Source organism: Microtus pennsylvanicus, chromosome X (assembly GCF_037038515.1).
Source record: "Microtus pennsylvanicus isolate mMicPen1 chromosome X, mMicPen1.hap1, whole genome shotgun sequence".
In the NCBI taxonomy this organism is placed as follows: Eukaryota; Metazoa; Chordata; class Mammalia; order Rodentia; family Cricetidae; genus Microtus; species Microtus pennsylvanicus.
In genome coordinates this window covers 47464383-47479139 of record NC_134601.1, presented here as the reverse complement: position 1 = coordinate 47479139, position 14757 = coordinate 47464383, and the positions used below count along the sequence as shown (strand labels likewise).

The window sequence follows — 14757 nt, the reverse complement described above, 5'->3', positions numbered from 1 at the left end:
CTGAAACTTCCCATTTATGGTATCATGGAAGAATCATTTAACCTGCCCTCATATTATCCTTTGTTTACTCAGCAATTTTCTTTTTCTTTTCTTTTGTTTTTATTTGAGACAGCTTTTACTATGGAATGCTGTGTGTTCTGGAAATGGCTATGTAGAACAGGCTAACTTCAAACTCACAATGATTTACCTACCTCTGTATTCCAAGTACTGTGATTAAAAGTATGCATCACTAAATCAAGTTTTACTGTCCATAATTCTTCCTAGACACAACCACTTTGCAACCCACTCATTTTTGCATTTCTTTTTAAAATTTCAAGAACAATTTGTGATGCCAAAATATTCTTGGGTGTATGTATAGGCGTTCACTAAAGTATGGTCAATTTACCAGGGACTCTACACTCTTAGAGAAAACTATCTCACCCTATCCCATTTGCTAACAATTGCTAATGGCCAATAGTCATTTGGAATGAGTTTGATACTATGTTCATTTAATAGAATAATAGCTGTAGATTTTTCCATGGGGCCCATGGATTGCATATTTGTAGGTTATTGACTCAGTAATGCTGGTAGGTGTGAATATTATCTTGAGGATTGGGACTTAAATTCAATTAGAAAATGGCTGGTTACTCCCATGTTGTTCATGCCACTATGGCACCAGTGGGCATGATTTTTCAGGCCATTCATTACTGTAGCTCACAGGTATTATGGTAGGGTATGATTGGGGTACTACTTTTCTTCTCCAGTATCTTGAATACAACCTTCCAGCAGTGTGAAAGCTAGCCACTAAGGATAAAGCTAACCGGTCATTCCCATCTTAACTTTTCAAAGTTTTACTTCTCTAGAAGGTGGTGTACTCAGCAATGGAGTCCCATGGTCAACTTTTGGAGTCTAACAAAGAGCAATGACAATGTTATGTAATATTTGGAGTTTATCGGTATTTGATGCTGAAGAAATTATGATCTCATTTTAGACAGTGGATTTTTATTAGCTTCTTGTGTCTAGTAACATCATTCTTGTATTGTTAGAGGATAGCCACAATTTATTTATTTAGTTGGTTTTTTCAAGACAATTTCTCCATGTGGTTATTACCCCCCAGAACTCACTCTGTACACTAGGCTGGTCTCGAACACAGAACATAGAGATTTTCCTGCCTTTGCCTCCCAAGTGCTGAGATTAAAGACATGTGCCATCACTGTGCAACTCCATTTAAAAGATTGTGTACATATTAAAACTTTGTAGCAGTATACTTTTGTCTGTGTTTTTGAGATGGTTTTTAGTGTTAATTGATTTCTCCCCATGTCCTTTCCTTTACCTTAGCCCTCATTCCCCTACTGCAGTTTAATTTTCCCTGTTCATTTATTCCTCTTTAACACATTATCCCATAGTATTCTAGGCTTTCCTCATCTTGAAGCCCCTCAGTATGGCTCCTAACTAATTTCCTGACCTCTATGAAATACCCATATCTGAAGATTTGAATCTAATATCAAAAGATGAGAGAAAACATGTGACATTTGACTTTCTGAGTCTCAGTTACCTTACTCTGAGTGAGTATTCCTTCTATATATGATCAAATTTCATAATTTAATTGTTCTTAACATGTAAATAATATTTCATGATGTAAATATGTAACATTTTAATTATCCATTCATTAGGTGATGGACCTATAGGTATTGACCATTTTCTGACAATTGTGAGTAGAGTAGCTTTGAAAAAGCAGGAACAGGCATCTGTATAGTATGACTTGTAATTCTCTGGGTATATGCCAAGAGTGGATTATATTGTAGATATCATCTTAACTTTATAAAATGTACCTTTTCCTGTTGGTAAAGTGTAAGTATGGCATTTAAAAATGTGTACCATCCTTTGTGTAGTATATTATATGTACAAAAATCTCTGCTTAATAATAGTTATCATTTCCTTCTATTACATATCATTTTAGATTTTCTCCTTAAGACTTAATTTTGTCAAGTTAATCTTTGTGTATAGTATCGGGAAAAAACCCAATTTCATCTTTTTGCATAAACTTTGTCAATTGTTCTAGTTTTATTGATTAATAAGTCAATAATCTGGACTGTAAAAATCAAGCACAACCTTTCACCCACTTAATTGACACAATAACTTTATCTAAAATACACAATCATAAATCCAACAATTATCCTTTTTCTTTCAATTTTTATATATGTATGCATATATATACATATACATATATATAATTTTCTAGACCCAAATCATATCATTTATTGTAATTATGATGAGAATTTGGCAATAGACACGTGTGAATTGTCAAATATTGTTCTTTTTAAAGGTTATATTGATTCTTCCATTTCCTTGTATTTTCATATGAATTTTAATACCAGCTTGTTGAATTTTACAGAGGAGAGTGCCGTGAGTTTATTCTTTTTAATTTATAGGTTAATTTGGCTAAGACTTGTCTGTCTCAGAATGTTGAATCTTCCAATACATGGACCTAAAATGTTCATGTTAATTTATTCTTAAGGACTGTTATTGCAAATGGAAATGGCTTCATAAATTATTTTGCAGACTAGTAATGTACACAGGAATATAATTGATTTTGGATATTGATGTTGCATGCTATTACCTGGCAGGACTTATCAATCATAATCAGATTTTTTAGTAAGGAAGTTCCTTGGGATTTTCCACATATAGTATATTGACATCTATGAACAAAGTTTCTTTTATCATTTATTTTCTGATACCAATGCTTATTATTTATTACACTGTCTTATTTTCCTTAAAAGATTTCTAGTATAACATAGAGCAGAGCTGTCTAAAACAAATATACTTTATTGTTCCTAATTGGAAGGGGAAAGCATTTAGTCTTTCATAATTTAATATGATCTCAGCTTCGAGTTTTCAATAAATGTACTTTATGAGGTAGAGAATGTACAATTCTATTCCTAACAACTTGAGTGCTTTTATTATGAAAAGATGTGGGATTCTGTTAAATCATATTTCTGTATCTATTAAGATGCTAACACATTATTTTACTTTATTCTGAAAATACCTTTTACTAAATTTACTGTTTTTCTGATGTTAAATAAACTCTTCCATTTTGAAGTAAACTCTGCTTTGTCATAGGGTAAAAACACCCTTCATCCATTCCTAATTATAGTTTGCCAGAATTTACTTAGAGGTTTTGTCCCTACATAATGTTTTAGGGGAATAATTCTTTTTCTTTACATACCTGAATATTTTTATGAATAAATCAGATTATTTCATCTCCGTGTTATAGAATTTTACATATAAAGCATTTTAAATGGATGTGGGGAGATTTTAATCTTTAATTAAAACTTTGTTATAAATATGTTCATATATTTTTCTTTCTATTAATTTTTAAAATAACAGGCTTTTAGGAATGTATAAATATCCTCTAATTAGTATAATTATTTAGGTGATTTATTTCCATGTCTTCTCATTCTAAATTATTCAAATATAGTTTTTTCACCTAGTAAACCAAACTTCACAGTCCTCCCAATAAAAATTTCCATTCTGCTAAATTGATATGTTACCTCATATCCAGAAGCTCTATTTGTGTTTCAAACTCTCTTCTCAGCTCTTAAGATTGCCTCATTGCAATGTCCTGTCCTAATATTTACTTAATATCTATACTCTCTAGTATAATCTTGTCCCTTTCTAAAACATTTTGCTTTCAACTTTCCCTGTTTTAGATTATATAATTTTGATTTTGTTAATTTTGTAGTCTAATACATTTCATTTTTGCTACATTTGAATCAGTATGGTAAAATTTTAATTATTAAAATATGCTTCTTTAAATGTTTATACATATTAATAACTACTGCCTTAATGTCTTTTCCCTACTAATTCTATAGATTAAAATTTAGTGACTTTGTTATTTCTGGGTATAAAACAAATTTTATAGTTTTTATATGCCTTCCAATTATTTTGTTGATAGAAAATTTGCATGATATGTTATAATAAATCTATTTATCCATTTTTGCTCTATATTAAATGAACTTGCTTAGGTTAATTTTGTGAAGTTTATCTGCTTCGCCTTTTGTGACTGCTATTATCTCACCCAACTTAAAGCTCATTACTTTGCTTAATTAGTTATTCACTTGTTTATTTTGCCTTTATTTTTACTCTTTGAAAAGTGGTCATCACCAAAAAATACACATCTCTTTAAAAATAGTCCTATTTTCTTCTCACCTGTTTTCTTTTTAATACAACAACTTTCACATCAGTTCTTCTGTTTAACAATACCGTTTTTGTATTTATTGTGGGAAACAACATTTAGTATCCTTAGATAGTGACTTAAGGACTCCACTACGTAGCCTCAGGTTCAGCTGCCATTACTTTCTTTGGTCTATACATGCACACAGAGTTGAGTAATTGTTTCCTCACTCTGCACACTACACTAACTTAGGATGGTAGTCATTTGTCACTCTTTGACCACCTGTATTTGAAATATTCATCTCTGCCCTTAAACCCTGCCAAGTTCTTTCCATAACACCAAAAATTAACCTATCATCCAAATTGCATCAATTGATAAAGTTAGGAGAAAATTGAAATGTTTGTTTATATTAATTTTTAAAGTATAAATGCATTTTAGAAATAATTTGATGATCTGTCACTAACAAAGCAAAGGAAATCCAATTATAAAGTTTTCATATTACAGTTAGTAGAGAGAATGGAAGAAAATTTGGCTTATATCTGATCCATTTAGTTTAATTGTTTTACATATGTATGTTCATTTTTCTCAGGAAAACAAGTATTTTTTTAAATTGAGATGTGTCATTCATGATTTTTAAAATTACTTCTATATTTGAAAAGTAACTAGAAAAACAGCTTTCTTTGTGAAAGATGATAAACACAATTTACCCTTCTAGGTATTTTGGCAATTCACCATATTTTCAGTCACTATTAAGCACTAGTGTCTTTGTGAACAATATACAACTCCAGAAATGGCATTAATGTTGTTAATCAAATTAAGACAAACTCTTTAAATTATTGAGTAAGAAAAGCTTGAAAAATGACAAATTAGATTATGAGATTTTTTTTCACAAAGAGTTTATAATGATGCTCTTTTATAGTAGTACATTAGGATTAGAATTTAGACATTTTCATAAATATGATAATGAATATTAAAATTAAAGTACTTGAATATCATGTGATAAATCTTTGAATTATTTTTATGAGAAGTTGACTTACAATATATTTTTTATGTTTAATCTTGATGTTTGAAATCTGGATATTGTTCTATAATAAATATGAATCTAAAAATTTAATCATCTTCAGTTTTTCAGTTCTGTACTTGTGATATCAGAAATTGTGATTTCCATCATCATTACATGCCATATGAGAGATATGAAATTTGTCACACATTTTGATTTCATAATATAAGGGAAATTTTATAAAACAATACAATTTTTAATCAGTAAGATTCTTGGTTATTTTAGTATGTTCCTTGAATGATACTATAAAACTACTAAAAAAGATCTAATTATCAATACCTACAAAGTCTGTGAATCATATGGAGAAGATATAGGACCATATTTGTCATGATAATGGAATGATGTAGTGAGGTTTTCTTTTCTTTTGTTTCTTTTTCTTTGTCATGCATGTGTGCTTAACATATAGCACCAAAAGCCAAATACTAATAGAACCAATATGTTGATAATTAAGAAATAAAAAACTAAGTTTAGATTTAGAAATGAATTCATTATAATGTTTGAATCCAATATATTTCTAAAGAAAATGATATATTAGACTTGAATTTCAATATTAGGCACATGTAGTCATTGAAATTTGGTGCGAAGAAATGAGATTTGACTACCTATTGAAAATGTATTTCAGTATGGAGATGAATTAGGGAGATGACTACTTTCAACTTTTGAACCAAAGGTTCAATCTGAAATGAATCTATAATAGACACAAAATCTATGCATTTTCTTAATAAAATGACATCCAAATGCAAATAAATGATTTTTTTAAAATGCAGCTCAGCTAAGTGTTTCAAAGGAGTCCTGAAACTGAAAAGCATTTCAGGTATACCCTAAAGCTACAAGTCATGGTATGAAAGGATATCTTCTTCCACTAAGTTTCACATGCAATACACAACTGAGAAAATTCCAAATTGATGGGGGAAAAGTTTAAGGAATAATTGTGAGAGGATATATTCATAATTTATTGTATAATTAAGCATTAAGAAAAATATGTTTATGATAATCCTGAGGAATCAGCTAAGACAGATATTTGAAAGTTTGGAAAAAACTTACCCAGCACAGAGAGTACATAATTATAAAAACCAGAATACATAATTGTAGAAACTAAAGGAGTGAAGAATGTGAAATGCCCTGGCAGATGACTGGAGATGGAAAAACAAAGACATGTTGTAGAGAAAATAAAGCAATGAAACACATTAATATTGGAATAACCCTTAGAGAAGTTTCAAATTTCTCATGTGCCTGTTGGGTCTGTTTTATTCTTAGCAAGACAGATCTAGAATAAATAACTCTTCCCCTCTGTAATAGTAACTTGTATTTTAGATAATACAGAGCTGATAAGATGGCCCCACAATGTGATTAGAGGCCCAGCCCAGGGGTCTTTCATTTTCTCTGGTCCTTCATATGTTTAAGGTAGTGATTTATATCTCATTATTTTTTATTTTTATTAAAATTTTTTGGCTCCTCCCCACCTCCCTTTTCCCTCCCCCTCCCCACACTCCCTACGCCCCATCCCCTCCCCCTCCCTCTCCAGTACAAAGAGCAGTCAGGGTTTCCTGCCCTGTGGGCAGTCCAAGGTCCTCCCCTCTCCATCCAGGTCTAGGAAGGTGAGCATCCAAACAGGCTAGGCTCCCAGAAAGCCAGTACATGCAGTGGGATCAAAACCCAGTGCCAAAACAACAAATTATATCTCATTATTATACTGATAGTCCTACATGTGAAAAAAAACTTAGTAAATATTGTATTGTGGCTCTCTGTCCTGTATTGATCCTGAAGAAATAATAGTTACTTAAATTAGGAAGAAGGAAAAGTGAATTATGATTAGGAAATTAGCAGTATTTGTCATGCATACATGTTTGCTAACTGTTACAATATGTGTAACTGTTGAAATATCAATTATGCCTAACACTGTTTTTATTGTACTGGTTCTTGAGGTCTAGAGGTTGCTAAAACTTCATTAGCAAGAGCAAGTTTATTAATTATTTATAACCATTGTTTTCTATTAGTAGCAGTAAATATTCAAACCTAATTTTCTAACCTAAGGCCCAAATATCCCTGAGAAATCAACTATTTATCTGATTACTTAAGGCTAACTCAACTTCTGTTCTCAATGGAAAATTTGATGCCTCCTCGGGTAGGTTGCTTTCTCATTTGCCAATATATACCCCAATTTTGTTTTTGCCTGTGACTACTCTGTTGTGTAAATGTACCATATTTTAAAATCTGTTCTTATATTGAGGGGCATCTAGGTTATTTCCAGTTTCTTATAGTTATGAATAAAGTTACAATGGCATAGATGAGCAAGTGCCCTTGTGGTAGGATGGAAGGTCCTTTGGGCATATGCCCAAGAGTTTTTCAGCTGGGACTTGAAGAAGATCAATTCCCAATTATCTGAGGAGATGCTATATTGATTTCTACAATGGCTGTACAAGTTTTCATTCCCATCAATAATGAAGCAATGTTCCCCTTGCCCCACATCTTCTCCAGCATGAGATGCCACTTCTATTATTGATTTAGTGATTCTTAGAGATTTAAGATGGAATCTCAAAGTAGTTATATTTTTCCTTTACTTGGTATGTAAGAATGTTGAATATTTCTTTGAGTGTTTCTCAGCCACTTGTGATTACTCTCTTGAGAATTCTCTGACTAGATTTTTACTCAATTTTTAAATTTGATTTTTGGGTCCTTTTGATAACCAGTTTCTTAAGTTCGTTATATATTCTGGATATTACTAATCTGTAAGATGTGGAGTTGAAAAAAATATCTTTTCCATTTTGTAGGCTGACTCCTTGTCCAATTGACAGTGTCCTTTACCTTACAGAAGCTTATCAGTTTCTTGGGATACCATTTATTAATTGTGGATCTTAGTGATTGCTCTATTAATGTTTTGGACAGAAAGTTTTCTCCTGTGACAATGCATGCAAGGCTATTCCATACTTTCTTTTCTAAAAGGTTCAGTGTATGCAGCTTTATGTTGAGGGCTTTGGTCCAATTAGACTTGAGTTTTGTACAGGGTGATAAATAGTGATCTATTTGCATTCTTTTCCATGTAGATATACAATTTGATCAGCAGCATTTGCTGAAGATACATTTTTTCCCTCAGTGTGTACTTTTTTCACATCAAAATACATAAAAAGTCAGGTTACATAGGTGTGTGGATTTATGTTTATATCTTCAACTCTATTCCAGGGATCAACATATCTGTTTTTATGCTAATATTTTGTTTTTTATTACTATAGCTGTTGTTGTTTGGCAGTAGTAAAGAATGAACCACAGATCTCAACAAACCCACTTGGAAATTTATTAGGAAAGGGCAGAGGTACGAGGAGGTTGTGGCAGTCGACTGAGAGGAGGAAGTAAAGGGCTGAACAGGTGGGACAGGCAGTACTTAAAAGCAAACGCTTACTCATGCACCCAGAGCCATAAACATTTATGCAATGCATGATGTTGCCATGCAATGCTTGATGTAATAATGTACAATTGAAGGGCCCCTGGGCTGACTCAGCATTTGCCTGAATGAAGGTGGGCAGTGGTATTTTTTTCATGTGAACTTGGGAAGTGTCCTTTCAAACTCTGTAAAGAATTGTGTTGGAATTTTGATGGAGATTGCAGTGAAACTGTATATTGCTGAAACTGGTAGGAAGTTCTATGAGGTACAAAGAAGAACATATATTCATTTGTGGTGGATGAAATGTTCTGTAAATATTTGTTAGGCTCATTTGAGTCATAATGTCTGTTTGTTCCAGTATTTCTCTGTTTATTTTTTTTTTTCTGAATGATATTCCATTACTGAGAGTGGAATACTGAAGTCTCCCTCACACAGGTTGTGAGGGTTAATATGTGATTTAAGCTGTTGTAGTTTTACTTTTAGAAAAGTTTGTGGCCTTGTGTTTGAGGCATAAATATTAAGAATTGATATGTAATACTGGTGAATTTTTTCTTTGATGAGTATGCAGAGTCCTTCCCTATCTCTTTTGATTAGTTTTGGTTTAAAGTCCAATTTTTTAGATATTAAAATAGCAACACCGGCTTGCTTCTTCTCAAATCTATTTGCTTGGAATATCTTTTTTCAATTACTTACCCTGAGGTATTTTCTATCGTTTATGTTGAGGTTTGTTTCTTGGATGAAGGAGAAGGATGGATGCTGTTTATCCTTCCATTCTGTTTGTCTGTTTTTTTTTAAATTGGTAAATTGAGGCCACTAATATTGAGAAATATCAGTGACCAATGATAGTTGATCTGTTACTTTGGTTATGCTGATAGTGGTGCCAGTGGTGCTGTTGCTGATGGTCATGGTTTTGTGTGTGTGTGATATTTCCTTATTGTGATTTTGTTTGTGTGAGATTACATATTTTCTGTTTATCCATGTGTGTGGTTAACATCTGTAGATTATATTTTTCCTTCAGCACCTCTGTAGTGCTAGATTTGGAGATAGATATTGTTTAAATTTAATCTTATCATGGAATATTTTATTTTCCAAGTGTTGAAACTGAGTATCATAAAGAAAGTATCTAATAACTGACTGTGGAAAAATTTGAATACACTTAGATTCATTCCAAAATCTGGGCAACACTGAGAACCACAGTCTTATATGGTCTAGTGAATAAGCTCTCATCAGGTATACATTAAATGTTAAAATATGTTCAAGGAAATGAATTTTTCAGGAAGAAATTTGTATAACTCAAAACAAAGTACTCTTTGAGTAATTAGCTTTGAAAATATTTCTCAAATAATCTCTTGCCTGTCTTATTTTGTTGTTGTTTGTTATACACCTGAACGTGTATATTTTTTTAGCTGCTAGTAATTTTTTAATGATAATTATAAGATTGAAAACTCCTGTTTTTACCACTAGTAGATAGCTGATTTTAATAATGATGTAAATCAACAAAGTTAGTAAGTAATATAATGAAGTTAAAACATGATTATACTATCTCAGTTCCCACAAAATATAAGAAAAGAATGTTATGGAAGCTCTTATTGTTGAAGCACTGCTGTTACTCTTAAGTATTATTAAACATAAGGTTCTGTTAAGTAGAATGTACAGGAATATATTGGAGACCTCAAATATTTACATAACTTAAAAATACAGGATATTCTCTTTTCAGTTGAACAATATCAACATAAAGTTATAAATATCAGATTCCATTCTCTCTATAAGTGATGACAAATCATGTGACTTATTAACAAAGTAGCAATTAAACATTAATATTATATTATAAATTTTACTTAGAATATTTTACTACAACCTTTCAATGAATTGTTTTATTGCAACAAATTTATCATAACTAGTTATTTATTGCAGTTCTTTTATTTTCACTTGTTACCAAGCTCAGTGAAAATAATTTATATTTTCCTGACATTTACTTGTTGATAGTAGTTTTTATAACCCTGCATTTTGGATCTACAATTCATTTTTCTCCATGAGAAATTGTGATTTATGTTGCACAGCAGCCTTCTTAGTTTTATGCATAGTTTATCATAATACTGGCAAAATATTTCCTGGTGTAGGAGGTCAATAACAGGATAAAATATGCTACTACTACAATAAGTTAGAGTAATAGAAGGTATAAAACTTTTAACAAATCTTACCTTAATAAGTATCACATATATTCATTTCAATGATATTTTTCATATTTTCAGTCATTTTAAAGACAGGTATTTCATACTGATATGTCAATTTATGGTAGATTGTGCTCAATAAATCCCATTCCTATTTGTTTGGCTGTATTTCATAATCCAAATAAAATTGTTCAAATGAAAGAAAATCCAAGTCCTATGAAATTATTTCTTCACTTAAAGAACTGAGCTTCATAATTATATACTGATTAGTATTCATTACAATAAAATGTTTTTCTCAAGAAAAAAGAGAAAGTGAAATGATCCCCACCATAAACTATTAAATATATTGAACTTTTTATTCTACTTCATGAAAAAAATTATATATGCTTCACTATGATGAACAATGACTGAATATATATTTCTACTTCCCTGAACACTTCATTCTATCACATTGTTTGACAATAATCTTTCAAAACATATTTTTAGACACTCTTTTACTTACTTCTTAAATTAAATTTTAATATCTTTAATTGCCAGTATGGTTTATTCCTAGCAATGTAGAAAATAATTAAAAGACACTTTCAAGTGCAAACTTTAAGCCTGGCAAAAAGTTTCCCGCACAATATTAATAGGGTTATTGAAAGAATGCCTAGTTAATATAATATAAGGGGAAATAATTTTCCTTTTATATTTGTCCAAGATACTTGAAACACTCCAAATTAGTGTCACAATTACATTAATGTTGCACTGTTATGAAATAGAGCCCCAGCTTGCAGACTTCACATTTTATGCTTTGTGGTTTTTCTTTTTTTTTTTGTATAGAAATGTGCTGTTTTATTACAAAGAGTCAAAGAGTCTCAAAAATGAAAATATCTCAAAAAGAAAGCTAGGCTAACACCTCCACCTGCAGAGTTGGGGGAGACAGGGCAGTGGGCGTTTTTCTGCTTGCCTGAGTCTGGTGGGAAGGGTATAAACAGAACAGATCTAAAAGTAGCTGATTTTACCTAAGCCTGAAAACGAGGGGTCCCAGAAGACCCAGTCACCCCTTCTGGAAAGCTTAATAAGGGCATCTTAACAGAGCTCCTAAAGCAGGCACTTGGAAGTTCAGTATCTTTTCTTCTGGTTGTTTTCTTTCCACTCAGACCCTATGTGGTTGAAAGCTAAGACCTGAGCAGGATGGACAAGGTGACTTTGGGAAAGAGTTCTCCCAGCACCAATGCCCTGGGCTCTGGTCCCTGGTTCCTATCTAGTCCTTGGAGTCATTATATTTAATATATTATATATAAATACACAGAGGAATAGAAAATATAAAATCTGAGAAATTGGGAAGCCACCAGAATTGCAGATCTTGCTCAGGCTAACTTGACGTCTTTGTTGACCCCTTTGGCTTCTGGCTTCTCCTCCTTGGTTTTTTCCTCTTCTGTGACTTCCTTTTCTCTTCTGGATCTTTTTCTTTTTCATCCTCTGTTTTGACTCTTTTGGCTTTTTTGAAATTAGAAGAGTTCTTGCGACCACCTTCTCCCTCCTCATCTGAATCAGAAAATTCTTCCTCACAGGCAATCCGTTTGTCAGAGGAGCACATGGAGATGCGTTTGTCAAGGTCTTCTTCATCCTCATCACCACTCTCCTCTGGAATGGCATCCTCAGGGATTGCCTGCATTTGGACGCCAGGCGCATGGGGCAGCATTCTCAAGTTCTTAAAGAGCCGCTGCTTGATCTTCTCCAGGTATTCATTAGTGTCTGGTTAGTCATATTGGAAGGGCTGATGTGAAGTTTGAAGTCCGGTCCAAAGTATTCAAAGTAGTCATTGTATGGCAGTTCATTAGAGATTTCTGTGTCTAGGGCCACAGCTGTTTCATAAGTCCAGCACCAAGCAACATTCTGGATGGTATATCCACCTCCTTCCAACATCAGCATAGGCAAGTTGAAACTCTTGACAAACTCCACACATTTGGCATGCCCTTTGATGGTCAGATTGAAGCAACCTAACCGATCCCCAGATAGGGAATCTGAGTCACACTGTAAGACCACTGCACTAGGCTGGAACATCTCCATTACTTTGGACATGACTGGCTTGAAAATGGCTTCATAGGACTCGTCATCCATCCCATCTCGGAGGGGGTAGTTAACAGCGTAGTACTTGCCTTTGCCAGCCCCGATATCCCGTAAGTCCCCAGTTTCTGGGAAGTACTCTCCATATTTATGAAAGGATACGGTCATGACCCGATCTGTGGTATAGAAGGCCTCTTCCACACCATCGCCATGGTGAATATCAATGTCAATATACAGCATCCTCTGGTGATACTTTAGCAGTTCCAGGATGGCCAAGACGATATCATTGACGTAACAGAAACCAGATGCTTCAGACTTCTTTGCATGATGCAGACCCTCAGCCCAGTTCACAGCAATGTCCGTCTGCTGCTTATTAAGTTTCACAGCACTAGCCATAAATAAAGGACATTGAGCTTATAATTCATGTTCCTAGAGAAGCTAAATAAGAAGGTGAATCCAAAGACAAACACATAGGCATCCTCCTGAATATTAACCTTCATCAGGCGATGAAAGGAGACACAGACAGAGACCCACATTGGAGCACCGGACAGATATCTCAAGGTCCAAATCAGGAGCAGAAGAAGACGAAGCACGAGCAAGGAACTCAGGACCGCGAGGGGTGCACCCACACACTGAGACAATGGGGATGTTCTATCGGGAACTCACCAAGGCCAGCTGGCCTGGGTCTGAAAAAGCATGGGATAAATCCGGACTAGCTGAACATAGCGGACAATGAGAAAGAATGGGAACTCAAGAAAAATCGCAGTGGGTTTTTGATCCTACTGCACTTACTGGCTTTGGGGGAGCCTAGGCAATTTGGAGACCTGGATAGAGGTGGGCGGTCCTTGGGCTTCCCACAGGTCAGGGAACCCTGATTGCTCTTGGAGCAGATGAGGGAGGGTGACTTGATCGGGGGAGGGGGAGGGAAATGGGAGGCGGTGGAGGGGAGGAGGCAGAAATCCTTAATAAATAAATAAATTTAAAAAAAAGTTTCACAGCACTTGCCACAGAGCCACGAGTAGACATCTGACAGAACTCAAACAAGCCATCAAATACAGGACAGTCCTCACCAACGTTGAATCTCTGCATCTGCTTGCTGTACTCAGACGTGTTATCTGGGCGAATGGAACGCAAAAATTTAATGTAGTCATCACTATAGTACTTGGTCATCTCCTCAGCATTGGCTTTGTGAAGACGATAGATTTCCATTTATCGGTAGAGAACATAGTTGAGCAGTAAATTGTGAGTCATGAGGATTCGGTGAGGCTTCATCGGGTGGCCTTGTCCATAATAGTAGTTTCCAACATCACCGTCGTAGTAATAACAGACTTTCCTCTTGGTGCCCTCAGTCTGTGTCATCTTGACTGCCGTCCGGCCCTCCCGCCAGTTCGTACGCCCCTTTGTGGTTTTTCTTATTTCTTTCTTTTTACTTCATTTGAAATAGATTTTTGTAGTTCTCATGTTATATATTCTGATAGTTTTTTCCCCTTCCCCTACTCATCCAAATTCTTCTGCTGCTCCTCTCCCATCTGCATTCACAGTCTTTCGGTCTCTAGTTAGAAAACAACCATACATCTAAGGAATATTTTTATACACGAATGGATAGATAGCGAAATTAATGAATGAATGAATGAATGAATGAATGAATACCTAGCCACTAAGGTTAAGCTTAAGAATTGAACTGTCACTTATACCTGCTAGGAAAATGAGAAATCAGTTTTCTCCAGGACAGTAACACTGGTATTTTAACTACTTCAGAACAGGCCTCATGTTCATGAGTAGTTGACCAACACATAATGGAAGACAGTTTTGTTTTGTATATATTTATTTGATTATAATTTTGGAGGGACTTAGTTTTATTTTGCTTTCTTGTTTTGTGGAGGGTTGATGTTGCACTGGGTTTTTGTTTGTTGAGAAAAAACTAAAAGTTGGATTATTAGAA

At 33.9% G+C, this 14757-nt stretch overlaps 1 pseudogene; it reads right to left on the bottom strand.

Annotated features, from left to right (window-relative positions):
- Positions 1-11655: 11655 nt before the first annotated feature.
- Positions 11656-14192, bottom strand: LOC142841311 (histone deacetylase 1-like; annotated as a pseudogene).
- Between the last annotated feature and the right edge of the window lie 565 nt (positions 14193-14757).